This window comes from Stegostoma tigrinum, unplaced genomic scaffold, assembly GCF_030684315.1.
Source record: "Stegostoma tigrinum isolate sSteTig4 unplaced genomic scaffold, sSteTig4.hap1 scaffold_308, whole genome shotgun sequence".
Classification (NCBI taxonomy): Eukaryota; Metazoa; Chordata; class Chondrichthyes; order Orectolobiformes; family Stegostomatidae; genus Stegostoma; species Stegostoma tigrinum.
In genome coordinates this window covers 1-25000 of record NW_026728236.1, presented here as the reverse complement: position 1 = coordinate 25000, position 25000 = coordinate 1, and positions in this window count along the sequence as shown.

Here is a 25000-nt window from a genome sequence, read left to right as displayed (position 1 = left end):
ATGTGAGTGTGAGTGTGTGTGAGAGTGACTGTGTGTGTGTGACACTGTGAGAGTGACCGTGTGAGCGTGTGGGACCGTGTGAGAGTGACCGCGTGAGAGTGAGTGTGAGTGTGTGTGAGAGTGACCGTGTGAGTGTGAGTGTGACTGTGTGAGAGTTACCATGTGAGTGTGACTGTGTGAGTGTGAGAATGTGACATTGTGAGAGTGACTGTGTGAGAGTGACTGTGTGAGAGTGACTGTGTGAGTGTGACTGTGTGAGAGTGACTGTGAGTGACACTGTGAGAGTGACACAGTGTGAGTGACTGTGTAAGAGTGACTGTATGAGTGACACTGTGAGAGTGACACTGTGAGTGTGACCGTGTGAGAGTGAGTGTGTGAGTGTGACACTGTGAGAGTGACTGTGTGAGAGTGACTGGGTGAGTGTGTGTGTGTGTGTGAGTGTGACCGTGTGATTGTGTGTGTATGACCGTGTGAGAGTGAGTGTGTGTGTGAGAGTGTGTGCGAGAGTGACCGTGTGAGAGTGTGTGTGTGTGAGTGTGACTGTGTGAGAGTGTGAGTGTGACCGTGTGAGAGTGACCATGTGAGTGTGAATGTGTGTGAGAGTGACCGTGTGAGTGAGTGTGAGTGTGACCATGTGAGAGTGACTGTGTGAGAGTGATTGTGTGAGAGTGACTGTGTGAGAGTGACTGTGTGAGTGTGACACTGTGAGAATGTCTGTGTGAGAGTGACTGTGTGTGAGTGACACTGTGAGAGTGACCGTGTGAGCGTGTGGGACCGTGTGAGAGTGACCGCGTGAGAGTGAGTGTGAGTGTGTGTGAGAGTGACCGTGTGAGTGTGAGTGTGACTGTGTGAGAGTTACCATGTGAGTGTGACTGTGTGAGTGTGAGAATGTGACATTGTGAGAGTGACTGTGTGAGAGTGACTGTGTGAGAGTGACTGTGTGAGTGTGACTGTGTGAGAGTGACTGTGAGTGACACTGTGAGAGTGACACAGTGTGAGTGACTGTGTAAGAGTGACTGTATGAGTGACACTGTGAGAGTGACTGTGTTAGACTGACACTGTGAGAGTGACTGTGTGAGTGTGACACTGTGAGAGTGACACTGTGAGAGTGACACTGTGAGAGTGACTGTGTGAGAGTGACTGTGAGAGTGACCGTGTGATAGTAACCGTGTGAGAGTGACACTGTGAGAGTGACACTGTGAGAGTGACTGTGTGAGTGACACTGTGAGACAGTGACACTGTGAGAGTGACACTGTGAGAGTGACACTGCGAGAGTGACTGTGTGAGAGTGACTGTGTGAGAGACACTGTGAGAGTGACACTGTGTGAGTGATACTGTGAGCGTATGAGAGTGACACTGTGAGAGTGACACTGTGAGAGTGACTGTGTGAGAGTGACCGTGTGAGAGTGACACTGTGAGAGTGACACTGTGAGAGTGACAGTGTGAGAGTTGCAGTGTGAGAGTGACTGTGTGAGAGTGACGCTGTGAGAGACACTGTGAGTGTGACTGTGTGAGTGTGACTGTGTGAGAGTGACACTGTGAGGGTGACAGTGTGAGAGTGATACTGTGAGCGTGTGAGAGTGACACTGTGAGAGTGACTGTGTGAGAGTGACAGTGTGAGAGTGACACTGTGAGAGTGACTGTGTGAGAGTGACAGTGTGAGAGTGACTGTGTGAGAGTGACTGTGTGAGAGTGACTGTGTGAGAGTGACTGTGTGAGAGTGACGCTGTGAGAGTGACTGTGTGAGAGTGACTGTGTGAGAGTGACAGTGTGAGAGTGACTGTGTGAGAGTGACCGTGTGAGTGTGACCGTGTGAGTGTGACCGTGTGAGAGTGACCGTGTGAGAGTGACTGTGTGAGTGTGACTGTGTGAGAGTGACTGTGTGAGAGTGACTGTCAGAGTGACTGTGTGAGAGTGAGTGTGAGTGTGACCGTGTGAGAGTGACTGTGTGAGAGTGACTGTGTGAGAGTGAACGTGTGAGAGTGAGTGTGTGTGCGTGTGACACTGTGAGAGTGTGTGTGTGTGTGAGAGAGAGTGTGTGCAAGAGTGACATGTGAGAGTGTGTGTGTGTGAGTGTTTGTGAGTGTGACCGTGTGAGAGTGACCATGTGAGTGTGAGTGTGTGTGAGAGTGACCGTGTGAGTGTGACCATGTGAGAGTGACAGTGTGAGTGTGACACTGTGAGAATGTCTGTGTGAGAGTGACTGTGTGTGAGTGACACTGTGAGAGTGACTGTGTGTGTGTGACACTGTGAGAGTGACCGTGTGAGCGTGAGTGGGACCATGTGAGAGTGACCGCGTGAGAGTGAGTGTGAGTGTGTGTGAGAGAGTGACCGTGTGAGTGTGAGTGTGACTGTGTGAGAGTTACCGTGTTAGTGTGACCGTGTGAGTGTGACTGTGTGAGTGTGAGAGTGTGACATTATGAGAGTGACTGTGTGAGAGTGACTGTGTGGGAGTGACAGTGTGAGAGTGATTGTGTGAGTGACCGTGTGAGAGTGAGTGTGTGAGAGTGAACGTGTGAGCGTGTGATACGGTGAGAGTGAGTGTGTGAGTGTGATAGTGTGAGAGTGACTGTGTCAGTGTGACACTGTGAAAGTGACACTGTGAGAGTGACCATGTGAGTGACACTGTGAGAGAGACTGTGTGAGAGTGAGTGTGTGTGTGAGAGTGTGACCGTGTGATTGTGTGTGTATGACCGTGTGAGAGTGAGTGTGTGTGAGAGTGACCGTGTGAGAGTGACCGCATGAGAGTGTGTGTGAGTGTGTGTGAGTGACCGTGTGAGTGAGTGTGAGTGTGACCCATGTGAGAGTGACCATGTGAGTGTGACCGAGTGAGTGTGACAGTGTGAGTGTGACTGTGTGAGTGAGACTGAGAGTGACACTGTGAGTGTGATACTGTGAGAGTGACTGTGTGAGAGTGACTGTGTGAGTGTGATTGTGTGAGAGTGACCGTGTGAAAGTGTGTGTGAGTGTGACCGTGTCAGAGTGACCGTGTGAGAGTGAGTGTGAGTGTGTGTGAGAGTGACCGTGTGAGTGTGAGTGAGTGTGAGTGTGACCGTGTGAGAGTGACACTGTGTAGAGTGACTATGTGAGAGTGACTATGTGAGAGTGACTGTGTGAGAGTGACAGTGTGAGAGTGACACTGTGAGAGTGACTGTGTGAGAGTGACAGTGTGAGAGTGACAGTGTGAGAGTGACACTGTGAGAGTGACTGTGTGAGAGTGACTGTGTGAGAGTGAGTGTGAGTGTGTGTGAGAGTGACTGTGTGAGTGTGAGTGAGTGTGAGTGTGACCGTGTGAGAGTGACACTGTGTAGAGTGACTATGTGAGAGTGACTATGTGAGAGTGACTGTGTGAGAGTGACACTGTGAGAGTGACTATGAGTGTGACAGAGTGAGTGACACTGTGAGAGTGACACTGTGTGAGTGACTGTGTGAGAGTGACTGTGTGAGTGTGACACTGTGAGAGTGACTGTGTGAGAGTGACACTGTGAGAGTGACCGTGTGAGAGTGTGTGTGAGTGTGACCGTGTGAGCGTGAGTGTGATCGTGTCAGAGTGACCACGTGAGAGTGAGTGTGACTGTGAGCGTGACCGTGCGAGAGTGACAGTGTGAGAAGAAGTGAGTGTGAGAGTGACCAAGTGTGAGTGAGACCGTGTGAGAGTGACCGTGTGAGTGTGACTGTGTGAGTGAGACTGAGAGTGACACTGTGAGAGTGACTGTGTAAGAGTGACACTGTGTGAGTCCGACACTGTGAGAGTGACCATGTGAGAGTGTGTGTGAGTGTGACCGTGTGACAGTGTGAGTGTGACCGTGTCAGAGTGACCGCGTGAGAGTTAGTGTGTGTGAGAGTGACCGTGTCAGTGTGAGTGTGACAGTGTGAGTGTGACCGTGTGAGAGTAACAGTGTGAGAGTGACCGAGTGAGAGTGACAGTGTGAGATTGACTGTGTGAGAGTGACAGTGTGAGTGTGACACTGTGGGAGTGACTGTGTGAGTGTGACACTGTGAGAGTGACACTGTGAGAGTGACTGTCTAAGAGTGAGTGTGTGTGAGTGACTGTGTGAGAGTGACTGTGTGAGTGTGACTGTGTGAGAGTGACACTGTGTGAGTGACTGTGTGAGTCTGACACTGTGAGTGTGTGACCGCGTGAGAGTGAGTGTGAGTGTGTGTGAGAGTGACCGTGTGAGTGTGAGTGAGTGTGAGTGAGTGTGAGTGTGACTGTGTGAGTGTGACACTGTGAGAGTGACTGTGTGAGTCTGACACTGTGAGTGTGACTGTGTGAGAGTTACCATGTGAGAGTGCGACTGTGTGAGAGTGACCGTGTGAGAGTAACCGTGTGAGAGTGACACTGTGAGAGCAACCGTGTGAGAGTGACACTGTGAGAGTGACATTGTGAGAGTGACTGTGTGAGTGTGACTGTGTGAGAGACACTGTGAGAGTGACACTGTGAGCGTGTGAGAGTGACACTGTGAGAGTGACTGTGTGAGTGTGACACTGTGAGAATGACTGTGTGAGAGTGACACTGTGAGAGTGACTGTGTGAGAGTGACTATGTGAGTGACACTGTGAGAAAGTGGCACTGTGAGAGTGACAGTGTGAGAGTGACTGTGTGAGCCTGACACTATGAGAGTGACCTTGTGAGTGACACTGTGAGAGTGACACTGTGAGAGTGACTGTGTGAGTGACACTGTGAGACAGCGACACTGTGAGAGTGACACTGTGAGAGTGACACTGCGAGAGTGACTGTGTGAGAGTGACTGTGTGAGAGACACTGTGAGAGTGACACTGTGTGAGTGATACTGTGAGCGTATGAGAGTGACACTGTGAGAGTGACACTGTGAGAGTGACACTGCGAGAGTGACTGTGTGAGAGTGACCGTGTGAGAGTGACCGTGTGAGAGTGACACTGTGAGAGTGACACTGTGAGAGTGACAGTATGAGAGTGACAGTGTGAGAGTGACTGTGTGAGAGTGACGCTGTGAGAGACACTGTGAGTGTGACTGTGTGAGTGTGACTGTGTGAGAGTGACACTGTGAGGGTGACAGTGTGAGGGTGACAGTGTGAGAGTGATACTGTGAGCGTGTGAGAGTGACACTGTGAGAGTGACTGTGTGAGAGTGACACTGTGAGAGTGACACTGTGAGAGTGACTGTGTGAGAGTGACTGTGTGAGAGTGACTGTGTGAGAGTGACTGTGTGAGAGTGACTGTGTGAGAGTGACGCTGTGAGAGTGACTGTGTGAGAGTGACAGTGTGAGAGTGACACTGTGAGAGTGACTGTGTGAGTGTGACCGTGTGAGTGTGACCGTGTGAGAGTGACACTGTGAGAGTGACTGTGTGAGTGTGACTGTGTGAGTGTGACTGTGTGAGAGTGACTGTGAGAGTGACTGTGTGAGAGTGAGTGTGAGTGTGACCGTGTGAGAGTGACTGTGTGAGAGTGACTGTGTGAGAGTGAACGTGTGAGAGTGAGTGTGTGTGCGTGTGACACTGTGAGAGTGTGTGTGTGTGTGTGTGTGTGTGTGTGTGAGAGAGTGTGTGCAAGAGTGACATGTGAGAGTGTGTGTGTGTGAGTGTTTGTGAGTGTGACCGTGTGAGAGTGACCATGTGAGTGTGAGTGTGTGTGAGAGTGACCGTGTGAGTGAGTGTGAGTGTGACCATGTGAGAGTGACAGTGTGAGAGTGACAGTGTGAGAGTGACTGTGTGAGTGTGACACTGTGAGAATGTCTGTGTGAGAGTGACTGTGTGTGAGTGACACTGTGAGAGTGACTGTGTGTGTGTGACACTGTGAGAGTGACCGTGTGAGCGTGAGTGGGACCATGTGAGAGTGACCGCGTGAGAGTGAGTGTGAGTGTGTGTGAGAGTGACCGTGTGAGTGTGAGTGTAACTGTGTGAGAGTTACCGTGTTAGTGTGACCGTGTGAGTGTGACTGTGTGAGTGTGAGAGTGTGACATTATGAGAGTGACTGTGTGAGAGTGACTGTGTGGGAGTGACAGTGTGAGAGTGATTGTGTGAGTGACCGTGTGAGAGTGAGTGTGTGAGAGTGAACGTGTGAGCGTGTGATACGGTGAGAGTGAGTGTGTGAGAGTGAACGTGTGAGCGTGTGATACGGTGAGAGTGAGTGTGTGAGTGTGATAGTGTGAGAGTGACTGTGTCAGTGTGACACTGTGAAAGTGACACTGTGAGAGTGACCATGTGAGTGACACTGTGAGAGAGACAGTGTGAGAGTGAGTGTGTGTGTGAGAGTGTGACCGTGTGATTGTGTGTGTATGACCGTGTGAGAGTGAGTGTGTGTGAGAGTGACCGTGTGAGAGTGACCGCATGAGAGTGTGTGTGAGTGTGTGTGAGTGACCGTGTGAGTGAGTGTGAGTGTGACCCGTGTGAGATTGACAGTGTGAGAAGAAGTGAGAGTGACCGTGTGAGTGTGACCGAGTAAGTGTGACAGTGTGAGTGTGACTGTGTGAGTGAGACTGAGAGTGACACTGTGAGTGTGATACTGTGAGAGTGACTGTGTGAGTGTGATTGTGTGAGAGTGACACTGTGTGAGTGACTGTGTGAGTCTGACACTGTGAGTGTGACACTGTGAGAGTGACCGTGTGAAAGTGTGTGTGAGTGTGACCGTGTCAGAGTGACCATGTGAGAGTGAGTGTGAGTGTGTGTGAGAGTGACCGTGTGAGTGAGTGTGAGTGTGACCGTGTGAGAGTGACACTGTGTAGAGTGACTGTGTGAGAGTGACTATGTGAGAGTGACACTGTGAGAGTGACACTGTGTGAGAGTGACACTGTGAGAGTGACTGTGTGAGACTGACTGTGTGAGAGTGACACTGTGAGAGTGACTATGAGTGTGACAGAGTGAGTGACACTGTGAGAGTGACACTGTGTGAGTGACTGTGTGAGAGTGACTGTGTGAGTGTGACACTGTGAGAGTGACTGTGAGAGTGACTGTGTGAGAGTGACACTGTGAGAGTGACCGTGTGAGAGTGTGTGTGAGTGTGACCGTGTGAGCATGAGTGTGATCGTGTCAGAGTGACCGCGTGAGAGTGAGTGTGACTGTGAGTGTGACCGTGTGAGAGTGACAGTGTGAGAAGAAGTGAGTGTGAGAGTGACCAAGTGTGAGTGAGACCGTGTGAGAGTGACCGTGTGAGTGTGACTGTGTGAGTGAGACTGAGAGTGACACTGTGAGAGTGACTGTGTGAGAGTGACACTGTGTGAGTCCGACACTGTGAGTGTGGCACTGTGAGAGTGACCATGTGAGAGTGTGTGTGAGTGTGACCGTGTGAGCGTGTGAGTGTGACCGTGTCAGAGTGACCGCGTGAGAGTTAGTGTGTGTGAGAGTGACCGTGTCAGTGTGAGTGTGACAGTGTGAGTGTGACCGTGTGAGAGTAACAGTGTGAGAGTGACCGAGTGAGAGTGACAGTGTGAGATTGACTGTGTGAGAGTGACAGTGTGAGTGTGACACTGTGAGAGTGACTGTGTGAGTGTGACTGTGTGAGTGTGACACTGTGAGAGTGACTGTCTAAGAGTGAGTGTATGTGAGTGACTGTGTGAGAGTGACACTGTGTGAGTGACTGTGTGAGTCTGACACTGTGAGTGTGTGACTGTGTGAGAGTGTGACCATGTGAGCGTGAGTGTGACCGTGTTGGAGTGACCGCGTGAGAGTGAGTGTGAGTGTGTGTGAGAGTGACCGTGTGAGTGTGAGTGAGTGTGAGTGTGACCGTGTGAGTGTGACACTGTGAGAGTGACTGTGTGAGTCTGACACTGTGAGTGTGACTGTGTGAGAGTTACCATGTGAGAGTGCGACTGTGTGAGAGTGACCGTGTGAGAGTAACCGTGTGAGAGTGACACTGTGAGAGCAACCGTGTGAGAGTGACACTGTGAGAGTGACATTGTGAGAGTGACTGTCTGAGTGTGACTGTGTGAGAGACACTGTGAGAGTGACACTGTGAGAGTGATACTGTGAGCGTGTGAGAGTGACACTGTGAGAGTGACTGTGTGTGTGTGAGAGTGACCGTGTGAGCATGAGTGGGACCATGTGAGAGTGACCGCGTGAGAGTGAGTGTGAGTGTGTGTGAGAGTGACCGTGTGAGTGTGACTGTGTGAGAGTTACCGTGTTAGTGCGACTGTGTGAGTGTGACTGTGTGAGTGTGAGAGTGTGACATTGTGAGAGTGACTGTGTGAGAGTGACACTGTGAGAGTGACAGTGTGTGTGTGACACTGTGAGAGTGACCGTGTGAGCGTGAGTGGGACCATGTGAGAGTGACCGCGTGAGAGTGAGTGTGAGTGTGTGTGAGAGTGACCGTGTGAGTATGAGTGTGACTGTGTGAGAGTTACCGTGTTAGTGTGACCGTGTGAGTGTGACTGTGTGAGTGTGAAAGTGTGACATTGTGAGAGTGACTGTGTGAGAGTGACTGTGTGAGTGTGACATTGTGAAAGTGACACTGTGAGAGTGACTGTGTAAAAGTGAGTGTATGTGAGTGACTGTGTGAGAGTGACACTGTGTGAGTGACTGTGTGAGTCTGACACTGTGAGTGTGACACTGTGAGAGTGACCGTGTGAGAGTGTGTGTGAGTGTGACCGTGTCAGAGTGACCGTGTGAGAGTGAGTGTGAGTGTGTGTGAGAGTGACCGTGTGAGCGTGTGAGTGTGACAGTGTGAGAAGAAGTGAGCGTGAGAGTGACCAAGTGTGAGTGTGACCGTGTGAGAGTGACAGTGTGAGTGTGACAGTGTGAGTGTGACGCTGTGAGAGTGATTGTGTGAGAGTGACACTGTGAGAGTGACTGTGTGAGAGTGACTGTGTGAGAGTGACTGTGTGAGTGTGACTGTGTGAGAGTGACTGTCTAAGAGTGAGTGTATGTGAGTGACTGTGTGAGAGTGACACTGTGTGAGTGACTGTGTGAGTCTGACACTGTGAATGTGTGACCGCGTGAGAGTGAGTGTGAGTGTGTGTGAGAGTGACCGTGTGAGTGTGAGTGAGTGTGAGTGTGACCGTGAGTGTGACACTGTGAGAGTGACAGTGTGAGAGTGACTGTGTGAGTCTGACACTGTGAGTGTGACTGTGTGTGAGTTACCATGTGAGAGTGCGACTGTGTGAGAGTGACTGTGTGAGAGTGACACTGTGAGAGTGACACTGTGAGAGAGTGACACTGTGAGAGAGTGACACTGTGAGAGTGACACTGTGAGAGCAACCGTGTGAGAGTGACACTGTGTGAGAGACACTGTGAGAGTGAAACTGTGAGAGTGACACTGTGAGAGTGATACTGTGAGCGTGTGAGAGTGACACTGTGAGAGTGACACTGTGACTGTGACCGTGTGAAAGTGACACTCTGAGAGTGACTGTGTGAGAGTGACACTGTGAGAGACACTGTGAGTGTGACTGTGTGAGAGTGACTGTGTGAGTGTGACACTGTGAGTGTGACACTGTGAGAGTGACAGTGTGAGAGTGACTGTGTGAGTCTGACACTGTGAGTGTGACTGTGTGTGAGTTACCATGTGAGAGTGCGACTGTGTGAGAGTGACCGTGTGAGAGTGACACTGTGAGAGTGACACTGTGAGAGAGTGACACTGTGAGAGTGACACTGTGAGAGCAACCGTGTGAGAGTGACACTGTGTGAGAGACACTGTGAGAGTGACACTGTGAGAGTGATACTGTGAGCGTGTGAGAGTGACTGTGGGAGTGTGACACTGTGAGAGTGACTTTGTGAGAGTGACACTGTGAGAGTGACTGTGTGAGAGTGACGCTGTGAGAGACACTGTGAGTGTGACTGTGTGAGAGTGACTGTGTGAGAGTGACACTGTGAGAGTGACACTGTGAGAGTGACACTGTGAGAGTGACACTGTGAGAGTGATACTGTGAGCGTGTGAGAGTGACTGTGGGAGTGTGACACTGTGAGAGTGACTTTGTGAGAGTGACACTGTGAGAGTGACGCTGTGAGAGACACTGTGAGTGTGACTGTGTGAGAGTGACTGTGTGAGTGTGACACTGTGAGTGTGACACTGTGAGAGTGACAGTGTGAGAGTGACTGTGTGAGTCTGACACTGTGAGTGTGACTGTGTGTGAGTTACCATGTGAGAGTGCGACTGTGTGAGAGTGACCGTGTGAGAGTGACACTGTGAGAGTGACACTGTGAGAGTGACACTGTGAGAGCAACCGTGTGAGAGTGACACTGTGTGAGAGACACTGTGAGAGTGACACTGTGAGAGTGATACTGTGAGCGTGTGAGAGTGACTGTGTGAGTGTGACACTGTGAGAGTGACTTTGTGAGAGTGACACTGTGAGAATGACTGTGTGAGAGTGACGCTGTGAGAGACACTGTGAGTGTGACTGTGTGAGAGTGACTGTGTGAGTGTGACACTGTGAGAGTGACACTGTGAGAGTGACTGTGTAAAAGTGAGTGTATGTGAGTGACTGTGTGAGAGTGACACTGTGTGAGTGACTGTGTGAGTCTGACACTGTGAGTGTGACACTGTGAGAGTGACCGTGTGAGAGTGTGTGTGAGTGTGACCGTGTCAGAGTGACCGTGTGAGAGTGAGTGTGAGTGTGTGTGAGAGTGACCGTGTGAGCGTGTGAGTGTGACAGTGTGAGAAGAAGTGAGCGTGAGAGTGACCAAGTGTGAGTGTGACCGTGTGAGAGTGACAGTGTGAGTGTGACAGTGCGAGTGTGACGCTGTGAGAGTGATTGTGTGAGAGTGACAGTGTGAGAGTGACAGTGTGAGAGTGACACTGTGAGAGTGACTGTGTGAGAGTGACTGTGTGAGTGTGACTGTGTGAGAGTGACTGTCTAAGAGTGAGTGTATGTGAGTGACTGTGTGAGAGTGACACTGTGTGAGTGACTGTGTGAGTCTGACACTGTGAATGTGTGACCGCGTGAGAGTGAGTGTGAGTGTGTGTGAGAGTGACCGTGTGAGTGTGAGTGAGTGTGAGTGAGTGTGAGTGTGACCGTGAGTGTGACACTGTGAGAGTGACAGTGTGAGAGTGACTGTGTGAGTCTGACACTGTGAGTGTGACTGTGTGTGAGTTACCATGTGAGAGTGCGACTGTGTGAGAGTGACTGTGTGAGAGTGACACTGTGAGAGTGACACTGTGAGAGAGTGACACTGTGAGAGAGTGACACTGTGAGAGTGACACTGTGAGAGCAACCGTGTGAGAGTGACACTGTGTGAGAGACACTGTGAGAGTGAAACTGTGAGAGTGACACTGTGAGAGTGATACTGTGAGCGTGTGAGAGTGACACTGTGAGAGTGACACTGTGACTGTGACCGTGTGAAAGTGACACTCTGAGAGTGACTGTGTGAGAGTGACACTGTGAGAGACACTGTGAGTGTGACTGTGTGAGAGTGACTGTGTGAGTGTGACACTGTGAGTGTGACACTGTGAGAGTGACTGTGTGAGTCTGACACTGTGAGTGTGACTGTGTGTGAGTTACCATGTGAGAGTGCGACTGTGTGAGAGTGACCGTGTGAGAGTGACACTGTGAGAGAGTGACACTGTGAGAGTGACACTGTGAGAGCAACCGTGTGAGAGTGACACTGTGTGAGAGACACTGTGAGAGTGACACTGTGAGAGTGATACTGTGAGCGTGTGAGAGTGACTGTGGGAGTGTGACACTGTGAGAGTGACTTTGTGAGAGTGACACTGTGAGAGTGACTGTGTGAGAGTGACGCTGTGAGAGACACTGTGAGTGTGACTGTGTGAGTGTGACACTGTGAGTGTGACACTGTGAGAGTGACAGTGTGAGAGTGACTGTGTGAGTCTGACACTGTGAGTGTGACTGTGTGTGAGTTACCATGTGAGAGTGCGACTGTGTGAGAGTGACCGTGTGAGAGTGACACTGTGAGAGTGACACTGTGAGAGAGTGACACTGTGAGAGTGACACTGTGAGAGCAACCGTGTGAGAGTGACACTGTGTGAGAGACACTGAGAGAGTGACACTGTGAGAGTGATACTGTGAGCGTGTGAGAGTGACTGTGTGAGTGTGACACTGTGAGAGTGACTTTGTGAGAGTGACACTGTGAGAATGACTGTGTGAGAGTGACGCTGTGAGAGACACTGTGAGTGTGACTGTGTGAGAGTGACTGTGTGAGTGTGACACTGTGAGAGTGACACTGTGAGAGTGACTGTGTAAAAGTGAGTGTATGTGAGTGACTGTGTGAGAGTGACACTGTGTGAGTGACTGTGTGAGTCTGACACTGTGAGTGTGACACTGTGAGAGTGACCGTGTGAGAGTGTGTGTGAGTGTGACCGTGTCAGAGTGACCGTGTGAGAGTGAGTGTGAGTGTGTGTGAGAGTGACCGTGTGAGCGTGTGAGTGTGACAGTGTGAGAAGAAGTGAGCGTGAGAGTGACCAAGTGTGAGTGTGACCGTGTGAGAGTGACAGTGTGAGTGTAACAGTGCGAGTGTGACGCTGTGAGAGTGATTGTGTGAGAGTGACAGTGTGAGAGTGACAGTGTGAGAGTGACAGTGTGAGAGTGACTGTGTGAGAGTGACTGTGTGAGTGTGACTGTGTGAGAGTGACTGTCTAAGAGTGAGTGTATGTGAGTGACTGTGTGAGAGTGACACTGTGTGAGTGACTGTGTGAGTCTGACACTGTGAATGTGTGACCGCGTGAGAGTGAGTGTGAGTGTGTGTGAGAGTGACCGTGTGAGTGTGAGTGAGTGTGAGTGAGTGTGAGTGTGACCGTGTGAGTGTGACACTGTGAGAGTGACAGTGTGAGCGTGAGTGGGACCGTGTGAGAGTGACCGCGTGAGAGTGAGTGTGAGTGTGTGTGAGAGTGACCGTGTGAGTATGAGTGTGACTGTGTGAGAGTTACCGTGTTAGTGTGACCGTGTGAGTGTGACTGTGTGAGTGTGAAAGTGTGACATTGTGAGAGTGACTGTGTGAGAGTGACTGTGTGAGTGTGACATTGTGAAAGTGACACTGTGAGAGTGACTGTGTAAAAGTGAGTGTATGTGAGTGACTGTGTGAGAGTGACACTGTGAGAGTGACACTGTGTGAGTGACTGTGTGAGTCTGACACTGTGAGTGTGACACTGTGAGAGTGACCGTGTGAGAGTGTGTGTGAGTGTGACCGTGTCAGAGTGACCGTGTGAGAGTGAGTGTGAGTGTGTGTGAGAGTGACCGTGTGAGCGTGTGAGTGTGACAGTGTGAGAAGAAGTGAGCGTGAGAGTGACCAAGTGTGAGTGTGACCGTGTGAGAGTGACAGTGTGAGTGTGACAGTGCGAGTGTGACGCTGTGAGAGTGATTGTGTGAGAGTGACAGTGTGAGAGTGACACTGTGAGAGTGACTGTATGAGAGTGACTGTGTGAGAGTGACTGTGTGAGAGTGACTGTGTGAGTGTGACTGTGTGAGAGTGACTGTCTAAGAGTGAGTGTATGTGAGTGACTGTGTGAGAGTGACACTGTGTGAGTGACTGTGTGAGTCTGACACTGTGAATGTGTGACCGCGTGAGAGTGAGTGTGAGTGTGTGTGAGAGTGACCGTGTGAGTGTGAGTGAGTGTGAGTGAGTGTGAGTGTGACCGTGTGAGTGTGACCGTGTGAGTGTGACACTGTGAGAGTGACAGTGTGAGAGTGACTGTGTGAGTCTGACACTGTGAGTGTGACTGTGTGTGAGTTACCATGTGAGAGTGTGACTGTGTGAGAGTGACTGTGTGAGAGTGACACTGTGAGAGTGACACTGTGAGAGAGTGACACTGTGAGAGCAACCGTGTGAGAGTGACACTGTGTGAGAGACACTGTGAGAGTGAAACTGTGAGAGTGAAACTGTGAGAGTGACACTGTGAGAGTGATACTGTGAGCGTGTGAGAGTGACACTGTGAGAGTGACACTGTGACTGTGACCGTGTGAAAGTGACACTCTGAGAGTGACTGTGTGAGAGTGACACTGTGAGAGACACTGTGAGTGTGACTGTGTGAGAGTGACTGTGTGAGTGTGACACTGTGAGTGTGACACTGTGAGAGTGACAGTGTGAGAGTGACTGTGTGAGTCTGACACTGTGAGTGTGACTGTGTGTGAGTTACCATGTGAGAGTGCGACTGTGTGAGAGTGACCGTGTGAGAGTGACACTGTGAGAGTGACACTGTGAGAGAGTGACACTGTGAGAGTGACACTGTGAGAGCAACCGTGTGAGAGTGACACTGTGTGAGAGACACTGTGAGAGTGACACTGTGAGAGTGATACTGTGAGCGTGTGAGAGTGACTGTGGGAGTGTGACACTGTGAGAGTGACTTTGTGAGAGTGACACTGTGAGAGTGACTGTGTGAGAGTGACGCTGTGAGAGACACTGTGAGTGTGACTGTGTGAGAGTGACTGTGTGAGTGTGACACTGTGAGTGTGACACTGTGAGAGTGACAGTGTGAGAGTGACTGTGTGAGTCTGACACTGTGAGTGTGACTGTGTGTGAGTTACCATGTGAGAGTGCGACTGTGTGAGAGTGACCGTGTGAGAGTGACACTGTGAGAGTGACACTGTGAGAGAGTGACACTGTGAGAGTGACACTGTGAGAGCAACCGTGTGAGAGTGACACTGTGTGAGAGACACTGTGAGAGTGACACTGTGAGAGTGATACTGTGAGCGTGTGAGAGTGACTGTGTGAGTGTGACACTGTGAGAGTGACTTTGTGAGAGTGACACTGTGAGAGTGACCGTGTGAGAGTAACCGTGTGAGAGTGACACTGTGAGAATGACTGTGTGAGAGTGACGCTGTGAGAGACACTGTGAGTGTGACTGTGTGAGAGTGACTGTGTGAGTGTGACACTGTGAGAGTGACACTGTGAGAGTGACTGTGTAAAAGTGAGTGTATGTGAGTGACTGTGTGAGAGTGACACTGTGTGAGTGACTGTGTGAGTCTGACACTGTGAGTGTGACACTGTGAGAGTGACCGTGTGAGAGTGTGTGTGAGTGTGACCGTGTCAGAGTGACCGTGTGAGAGTGAGTGTGAGTGTGTGTGAGAGTGACCGTGTGAGTGTGAGCGTGTGAGTGTGACAGTGTGAGAAGAAGTGAGTGTGAGAGTGACCAAGTGTGAGTGTGACCGTGTGAGAGTGACAGTGTGAGTGTGACAGTGCGAGTGTGACGCTGTGAGAGTGATTGTGTGAGAGTGACTGTGTGAGAGTGACACTGTGAGAGTGACTGTGTGAGAGTGACTGTGTGAGTGTGACTGTGTGAGTGTGACACTGTGAGAGTGACTGTCTAAGAGTGAGTGTATGTGAGTGACTGTGTGAGAGTGACACTGTGTGAGTGACTGTGTGAGTCTGACACTGTGAATGTGTGACCGTGTGAGAGTGAGTGTGAGTGTGTGTGAGAGTGACCGTGTGAGTGTGAGTGAGTGTGAGTGAGTGTGAGTGTGACCGTGTGAGTGTGACACTGTGAGAGTGACAGTGTGAGAGTGACTGTGTGAGTCTGACACTGTGAGTGTGACTGTGTGTGAGTTACCATGTGAGAGTGCGCCTGTGTGAGAGTGACCGTGTGAGAGTGACACTGTGAGAGTGACACTGTGAGAGAGTGACACTGTGAGAGTGACACTGTGAGAGCAACCGTGTGAGAGTGACACTGTGTGAGAGACACTGTGAGAGTGACACTGTGAGAGTGATACTGTGAGCGTGTGAGAGTGACACTGTGAGAGTGACTGTGTGAGAGTGACTGTGGGAGTGTGACACTGTGAGAGTGACTGTGTGTGAGTGACTGTGTGAGTGTGACACTGTGAGAATGACTGTGTGTGAGTGACACTGTGAGAGTGACTGTGTGTGTGTGAGAGTGACCGTGTGAGCGTGAGTGGGACCATGTGAGAGTGACCGCGTGAGAGTGAGTGTGAGTGTGTGTGAGAGTGACCGTGTGAGTGTGACTGTGTGAGAGTTACCGTGTTAGTGCGACTGTGTGAGTGTGACTGTGTGAGTGTGAGAGTGTGACATTGTGAGAGTGACTGTGTGAGAGTGACACTGTGGGAGTGACAGTGTGTGTGTGACACTGTGAGAGTGACCGTGTGAGCGTGAGTGGGACCGTGTGAGAGTGACCGCGTGAGAGTGAGTGTGAGTGTGTGTGAGAGTGACCGTGTGAGTATGAGTGTGACTGTGTGAGAGTTATCGTGTTAGTGTGACCGTGTGAGTGTGACTGTGTGAGTGTGAGAGTGTGACATTGTGAGAGTGACTGTGTGAGAGTGACTGTGTGACACTGTGAAAGTGACACTGTGAGAGTGACTGTGTAAAAGTGAGTGTATGTGAGTGACTGTGTGAGAGTGACACTGTGTGAGTGACTGTGTGAGTCTGACACTGTGAGTGTGACACTGTGAGAGTGACCGTGTGAGAGTGTGTGTGAGTGTGACCGTGTCAGAGTGACCGTGTGAGAGTGAGTGTGAGTGTGTGTGAGAGTGACCGTGTGAGCGTGTGAGTGTGACAGTGTGAGAAGAAGTGAGCGTGAGAGTGACCAAGTGTGAGTGTGACCGTGTGAGAGTGACAGTGTGAGTGTGACAGTGCGAGTGTGACGCTGTGAGAGTGATTGTGTGAGAGTGACAGTGTGAGAGTGACACTGTGAGAGTGACTGTGTGAGAGTGACTGTGTGAGAGTGACTGTGTGAGAGTGACTGTGTGAGTGTGACTGTGTGAGAGTGACTGTCTAAGAGTGAGTGTATGTGAGTGACTGTGTGAGAGTGACACTGTGTGAGTGTGACTGTGTGAGTGTGAAAGTGTGACATTGTGAGAGTGACTGTGTGAGAGTGACTGTGTGAGAGTGACTGTGTGAGTGTGACTGTGTGAGAGTGACTGTCTAAGAGTGTGTATGTGAGTGACTGTGTGAGAGTGACACTGTGTGAGTGACTGTGTGAGTCTGACACTGTGAATGTGTGACCGCGTGAGAGTGAGTGTGAGTGTGTGTGAGAGTGACCGTGTGAGTGTGAGTGAGTGTGAGTGAGTGTGAGTGTGACCGTGTGAGTGTGACACTGTGAGAGTGACAGTGTGAGAGTGACTGTGTGAGTCTGACACTGTGAGTGTGACTGTGTGTGAGTTACCATGTGAGAGTGCGACTGTGTGAGAGTGACTGTGTGAGAGTGACACTGTGAGAGTGACACTGTGAGAGAGTGACACTGTGAGAGAGTGACACTGTGAGAGTGACACTGTGAGAGCAACCGTGTGAGAGTGACACTGTGAGAGTGATACTGTGAGCGTGTGAGAGTGACACTGTGAGAGTGACTGTGTGAGAGTGACTGTGGGAGTGTGACACTGTGAGAGTGACTTTGTGAGAGTGACACTGTGACTGTGACCGTGTGAAAGTGACACTGTGAGAGTGACTGTGTGAGAGTGACGCTGTGAGAGACACTGTGAGTGTGACTGTGTGAGAGTGACTGTGTGAGTGTGACACTGTGAGAGTGACACTGTGAGAGTGACTGTGTAAAAGTGAGTGTATGTGAGTGACTGTGTGAGAGTGACACTGTGTGTGACTGTGTGAGTCTGACACTGTGAGTGTGACACTGTGAGAGTGACCGTGTGAGAGTGTGTGTGAGTGTGACCATGTCAGAGTGACCGTGTGAGAGTGAGTGTGAGTGTGTGTGAGAGTGACCGTGTGAGTGTGAGCGTGTGAGTGTGACAGTGTGAGAAGAAGTGAGTGTGAGAGTGACCAAGTGTGAGTGTGACCGTGTGAGGGTGACAGTGTGAGTGTGACAGTGCGAGTGTGACGCTGTGAGAGTGATTGTGTGAGAGTGACTGTGTGAGAGTGACACTGTGAGAGTGACACTGTGAGAGTGACTGTGTGAGTGTGACTGTGTGAGAGTGACTGTGTGAGTGTGACTGTGTGAGTGTGACACTGTGAGAGTGACTGTCTAAGAGTGAGTGTATGTGAGTGACTGTGTGAGAGTGACACTGTGTGAGTGACTGTGTGAGTCTGACACTGTGAATGTGTGACCGCGTGAGAGTGAGTGTGAGTGTGTGTGAGAGTGACCGTGTGAGTGTGAGTGAGTGTGAGTGAGTGTGAGTGTGACCGTGTGAGTGTGACACTGTGAGAGTGACTGTGTGAGTTTGACACTGTGAGTGTGACTGTGTGTGTTAACATGTGAGAGTGCGACTGTGTGAGAGTGACCGTGTGAGAGTGACACTGTGAGAGTGACACTGTGAGAGAGTGACACTGTGAGAGTGACACTGTGAGAGCAACCGTGTGAGAGTGACACTGTGTGAGAGACACTGTGAGAGTGACACTGTGAGAGTGATCCTGTGAGCGTGTGAGAGTGACACTGTGAGAGTGACTGTGTGAGAGTGACTGTGGGAGTGTGACACTGTGAGAGTGACTTTGTGAGAGTGACACTGTGACTGTGACCGTGTGAAAGTGACACTGTGAGAGTGACTGTGTGAGAGTGACGCTGTGAGAGACACTGAGAGTGTGACTGTGTGAGAGTGACTGTGTGAGTGTGACCATGTGAGAGTGACACTGTGAGAGTGACTGTGTGAGTGTGACCGTGTGAGTGTGACACTGTGAGAGTGACTGTGTGAGAGTGACTGTGAGAGTGACACTGTGAGAGTGACTGTGTGAGAGTGAACGTGTGAGAGTGAGTGTGTGTGAGTGTGACACTGTGAGAGAGACTGTGTGAGAGTGAGTGTGTGTGAGAGTGACCTTGTGAGAGTGACTGTGTGTGAGTGTGTGTGAGTTTGTGTGAGTGTGACTGTGTGAGAGTGTGAGTGTGACCATGTGAGAGTGACCACATGTGTGTGAGTGTGTGTGAGAGTGACCATGTGAGAGTGACAGTGTGAGAGTGACAGTGTGGGAGTGACAGTGTGGGATTGACACTGTGAGAGTGACACTGTGAGAGTGACTGTGTGAGAGTGACTGTGTGTGAGTGACTGTGTGAGCGTGACACTGTGAGAATGACTGTGTGTGAGTGCCACTGTGAGAGTGACACTGTGAGAGTGACTGTGTGTGTGTGAGAGTGACCGTGTGAGTGTGAGTGCGACCATGTGAGAGTGACCGCGTGAGAGTGAGTGTGAGTGTGTGTGAGAGTGACCGTGTGAGTGTGACTGTGTGACAGTTACCGTGTTAGTGCGACCGTGTGAGTGTGACTGTGTGAGTGTGAGAGTGTGACACTGTGAGAGTGACTGTGTGAGAGTGACACTGTGAGAGTGACTGTGTAAAAGTGAGTGTGTGTGAGTGACTGTGTGAGAGTGACACTGTGTGAGTGACTGTGTGAGTCTGACACTGTGAGAGTGACCGTGTGAGAGTGTGTGTGAGTGTGACCGTGTCAGAGTGACCGTGTGAGAGTGAGTGTGAGTGTGTGTGAGAGTGACCGTGTGAGTGTGAGCGTGTGAGAGTGACAGTGTGACAGTGTGAGAAGAAGTGAGTGTGAGAGTGACCAAGAGTGAGTGTGACCGTGTGAGAGTGACAGTGTGAGTGTGACAGTGCGAGTGTGACGCTGTGAGAGTGATTGTGTGAGACTGACTGTGTGAGAATGACACTGTGAGAGTGACACTGTGAGAGTTACTGTGTGAGAGACACTGTGAGAGTGACACTGTGAGAGTGATACTGTGAGCGTGTGAGAGTGACACTGTGAGAGCAACTGTGTGAGAGTGACACAGTGAGAGTGACATTGCGAGAGTGACTGTGTGAGTGTGACTGTGTAAGAGTGACCAAGTGAGAGTGACCGTGTGAGAGTGACACTGTGAGAGTGACACTGTGAGAGTGACTGTGAGAGAGACACTGTGAGAGTGACACTGTGAGAGTGATACTGTGAGCGTGTGAGTGACACTGTGAGAGTGACTTTGTGAGAGTGACACTGTGACTGTGACCGTGTGAAAGTGACACTGTGAGAGTGACTGTGTTAGAGTGTCAGTGTGATAGTGACTGTGTGAGAGTGACGCTGTGAGAGACACTGTGAGTGTGACTGTGTGAGAGTGACTGTGTGAGTGTGACCATGTCAGAGTGACACTGTGAGAGTGACTGTGTGAGTGTGACCGTGTGAGACTGACACTGTGAGAGTGACTGTGTTAGAGTGACAGTGTGATAGTGACTGTGTGAGAGTGACGCTGTGAGAGACACTGTGAGTGTGACTGTGTGAGAGTGACTGTGTGAGTGTGACCATGTCAGAGTGACACTGTGAGAGCGACCTTGTGAGAGTGACTGTGAGAGTGACACTGTGAGAGTGACTGTGAGAGTGAGTGTGTGAGTGTGACACTGTGAGAGTGACTGTGTGAGAGAGACACTGAGAGTGACTGTGTGAGAGTGACTGACACTGTGAGAGTGACTGTGTGAGTGTGACCGTGTGAGTGTGACTGTGTGAGTGTGACCGTGTGAGTGTGACCGTGTGAGAGTGACTGTGTGAGTGTGACCGTGTGGGTGACACTGTGAGAGTGACTGTGTGTGTGACTGTGTGAGAGTGACACTGTGAGAGTGACACTGTGAGAGTGACTGTGTGAGAGTGACTGTGTGAGAGTGACTGTGTGAGAGTGACTGTGTGAGAGTGACTGTGTCTTGTGTTCACTGTGTATCAGGGATGGTGCTTTGCTTTTACTGTGTGTGAGAGGGTCAGCGCCGAGGGAGCGGGCGCTGTCGGGGGGTCAGCGCCGAGGGAGTGGGCGCTGTCGGAGGGTCAGCGCCGAGGGAGTGGGCGCTGTCGGAGGGTCAGTGCTGAGGGAGCGGGCGCTGTCGGAGGGTCAGTGCTGAGGGAGCGGGCGCTGTCGGAGGGTCAGTGCTGAGGGAGTGGGCGCTGTCGGAGGGTCAGCGCCGAGGGAGTGGGCGCTGTCGGAGGGGTCAGCGCCGAGGGAGCGGGCGCTGTCGGAGGGTCAGCGCCGAGGGAGTGGGCGCTGTCGGAGGGTCAGTGCTGAGGGAGCGGGCGCTGTCGGGGGGTCAGTGCTGAGGGAGCGGGTTCTGTCGGGGGGGTCAGCGCTGAGGGAGCGGGCGCTGTCGGAGGGTCAGTGCTGAGGGAGCGGGCGCTGTCGGAGGGTCAGTGCTGAGGGAGCGGGCGCTGTCGGAGGGTCAGCGCTGAGGGAGCGGGCGCTGTCGGAGGGTCAGCGCTGAGGGAGCGGGCGCTGTCGGAGGGTCAGCGCTGAGGGAGCGGGCGCTGTCGGAGGGTCAGTGCTGAGGGAGCGGGCAGTGTTTATTTGGGAGTGAGCAGTTGGGAAAAGCGGGAATGGCCGGGGTGGTTGGGGATGCCATCTCTTGAAGGGTATGAGTGGGATCTTGCTGTGCAACATTGGTCTGCTCTCTGCATGACCCTGGTTGGCATTAAATCTCCGTCATGGTGACCTGACGGTGACAAGCATCCCCTACCCCACTACCCCCACTATCCCCCTGACCCCACTACCCCACTACCCCCACTACCCCCACTATCCCCCTGACCCCACTACCCCCACAACCCCCCTGACCCCACTATCCCCCTGACCCCACTACCCCCACAACCCCCCTGACCCCACTATCCCCCTGACCCCACTATCCCCCTGACCCCACTACCCCCACAACCCCCACAATCCCCCTGACCCCACTACCCCCACAACCCCCACAACCCCACTACCCCCACAACCCCCACAACCCCACTATCCCCCTGACCCCACTACCCCCACAACCCCCACAATCCCCCTGACCCCACTACCCCCACAACCCCCACAATCCCCCTGACCCCACTACCCCCACAACCCCACTATCCCCCTGACCCCACTACCCCCACAACCCCCACAATGCCCCTGACCCCACTACCCCCACAACCCCCACAACCCCACTATCCCCCTGACCCCACTACCCCCACAACCCCCACTATCCCCCTGACCCCACTACCCCCACAACCCCCACTACCCCCCTGACCCCACTACCCCCACAACCCCCACAATCCCCCTGACCCCACTACCCCCACAACCCCACTATCCCCCTGACCCCACTACCCCCACAACCCCACTATCCCCCTGACCCCACTACCCCCACTATCCCCCTGACCCCACTACCCCCACAACCCCCACTATCCCCCTGACCCCACTACCCCCACAACCCCCACTACCCCCCTGACCCCACTACCCCCACAATCCCCCTGACCCCACTACCCCCACAACCCCCACAATCCCCCTGACCCCACAACCCCCACAACCCCCACAATGCCCCTGACCCCACTACCCCCACAACCCCCACAACCCCACTATCCCCCTGACCCCACTACCCCCACAACCCCCACTATCCCCCTGACCCCACTACCCCCACAACCCCCACTACCCCCCTGACCCCACTACCCCCACAACCCCCACAATCCCCCTGACCCCACTACCCCCACAACCCCACTATCCCCCTGACCCCACTACCCCCACTATCCCCCTGACCCCACTACCCCCACAACCCCCACTATCCCCCTGACCCCACTACCCCCACAACCCCCACTACCCCCCTGACCCCACTACCCCCCTGACCCCACTACCCCCACTACCCCCCTGACCCCACTACCCCCACAATCCCCCTGACCCCACTACCCCCACAATCCCCCTGACCCCACTACCCCCACAACCCCCACTATCCCCCTGACCCCACAACCCCCACAACCCCCACTATCCCCCTGACCCCACTACCCCCCTGACCCCACTACCCCCACAACCCCCACTACCCCCCTGACCCCACTACCCCCACAACCCCCACTACCCCCCACTACCCCCCTGACCCCACTACCCCCACAACCCCCACTACCCCCACTACCCCCCTGACCCCACTACCCCCACAACCCCCACAACCCCCACTATCCCCACAACCCCCACTATCCCCCTGACCCCACTACCCCCACAACCCCCACTACCCCCCTGACCCCACTACCCCCACAACCCCCACTACCCCCCTGACCCCACTACCCCCACTACCCCCTGACCCCACTACCCCCACAACCCCCACTACCCCCACAACCCCCACTACCCCCTGACCCCACTACCCCCACTATCCCCCTGACCCCACAACCCCCACTATCCCCCTGACCCCACTACCCCCACAACCCCCACTACCCCCACTATCCCCCTGACCCCACTACCCCCACAACCCCCACTATCCCCCTGACCCCACTACCCCCACAACCCCCACTATCCCCCTGACCCCACTACCCCCACAACCCCCACAACCCCCACTATCCCCCTGACCCCACTACCCCCACAACCCCCACTATCCCCCTGACCCCACTACCCCCACAACCCCCACTATCCCCCTGACCCCACTACCCCCACAACCCCCACTATCCCCCTGACCCCACTACCCCCACAACCCCCACAACCCCCACTATCCCCCTGACCCCACTACCCCCACAACCCCCACTACCCCCACAACCCCCACTACCCCCCTGACCCCACTACCCCCCTGACCCCACTACCCCACTACCCCCCTGACCCCACTACCCCCACAACCCCCACTATCCCCCTGACCCCACTACCCCCACAACCCCCACTACCCCCCTGACCCCACTACCCCACTACCCCCCTGACCCCACTACCCCACTACCCCCCTGACCCCACTACCCCACTACCCCCCTGACCCCACTACCCCCACAACCCCCACTACCCCCCTGACCCCACTACCCCACTACCCCCCTGACCCCACTACCCCCACAACCCCCACTATCCCCCACAACCCCCACTATCCCCCACAACCCCCACTATCCCCCTGACCCCACTATCCCCCTGACCCCACTACCCCCACAACCCCCACAATCCCCCTGACCCCACTACCCCCACAACCCCCACAATCCCCCTGACCCCACTACCCCCACAACCCCACTACCCCCCTGACCCCACTACCCCCACTATCCCCCTGACCCCACTACCCCCACTATCCCCCTGACCCCACTACCCCACAACCCCACTACCCCCTGACCCCACTACCCCCTGACCCCACTACCCCCTGACCCCACTACCCCCACAACCCCCCTGACCCCACTACCCCCACAACCCCACTACCCCCACAACCCCACTACCCCCTGACCCCACTAACCCACAACCCCCACAACCCCAACAATCCCACTACCCCCACTATCCCCCTGACCCCACTACCCCCCTGACCCCACCACCCCCACAACCCCCACTATCCCCCCTGACCCCACTACCCCCACTATCCCCCTGACCCCACTACCCCCACTATCCCCCTGACCCCACTACCCCACAACCCCACAACCCCCTGACCCCACTACCCCCACAACCCCCCTGACCCCACTACCCCCACTATCCCCCTGACCCCACTACCCCACAACCCCACTACCCCCTGACCCCACTACCCCCACAACCCCACTACCCCCCTGACCCCACGACCCCCACTACCCCCCTGACCCCACTACCCCCCTGACCCCACTACCCCCCTGACCCCACAACCCCCACTATCCCCCTGACCCCACTACCCCCACTACCCCCACAACCCCCCTGACCCCACTACCCCCACTATCCCCCTGACCCCACTACCCCCACTACCCCCACAACCCCCCTGACCCCACTACCCCCACAACCCCACAACCCCCTGACCCCACTACCCCCACAACCCCCCTGACCCCACTACCCCCACTATCCCCCTGACCCCACTACCCCACAACCCCACTACCCCCTGACCCCACTACCCCCACTACCCCCCTGACCCCACTACCCCCACAACCCCCACTACCCCCCTGACCCCACTACCCCACTACCCCCCTGACCCCACTACCCCCACAACCCCCACTATCCCCCACAACCCCCACTATCCCCCACAACCCCCACTATCCCCCACAACCCCCACTATCCCCCTGACCCCACTATCCCCCTGACCCCACTACCCCCACAACCCCCACAATCCCCCTGACCCCACTACCCCCACAACCCCCACAATCCCCCTGACCCCACTACCCCCACAACCCCACTACCCCCCTGACCCCACTACCCCCACTATCCCCCTGACCCCACTACCCCCACTATCCCCCTGACCCCACTACCCCACAACCCCACTACCCCCTGACCCCACTACCCCCTGACCCCACTACCCCCTGACCCCACTACCCCCACAACCCCCCTGACCCCACTACCCCCACAACCCCACTACCCCCACAACCCCACTACCCCCTGACCCCACTAACCCACAACCCCCACAACC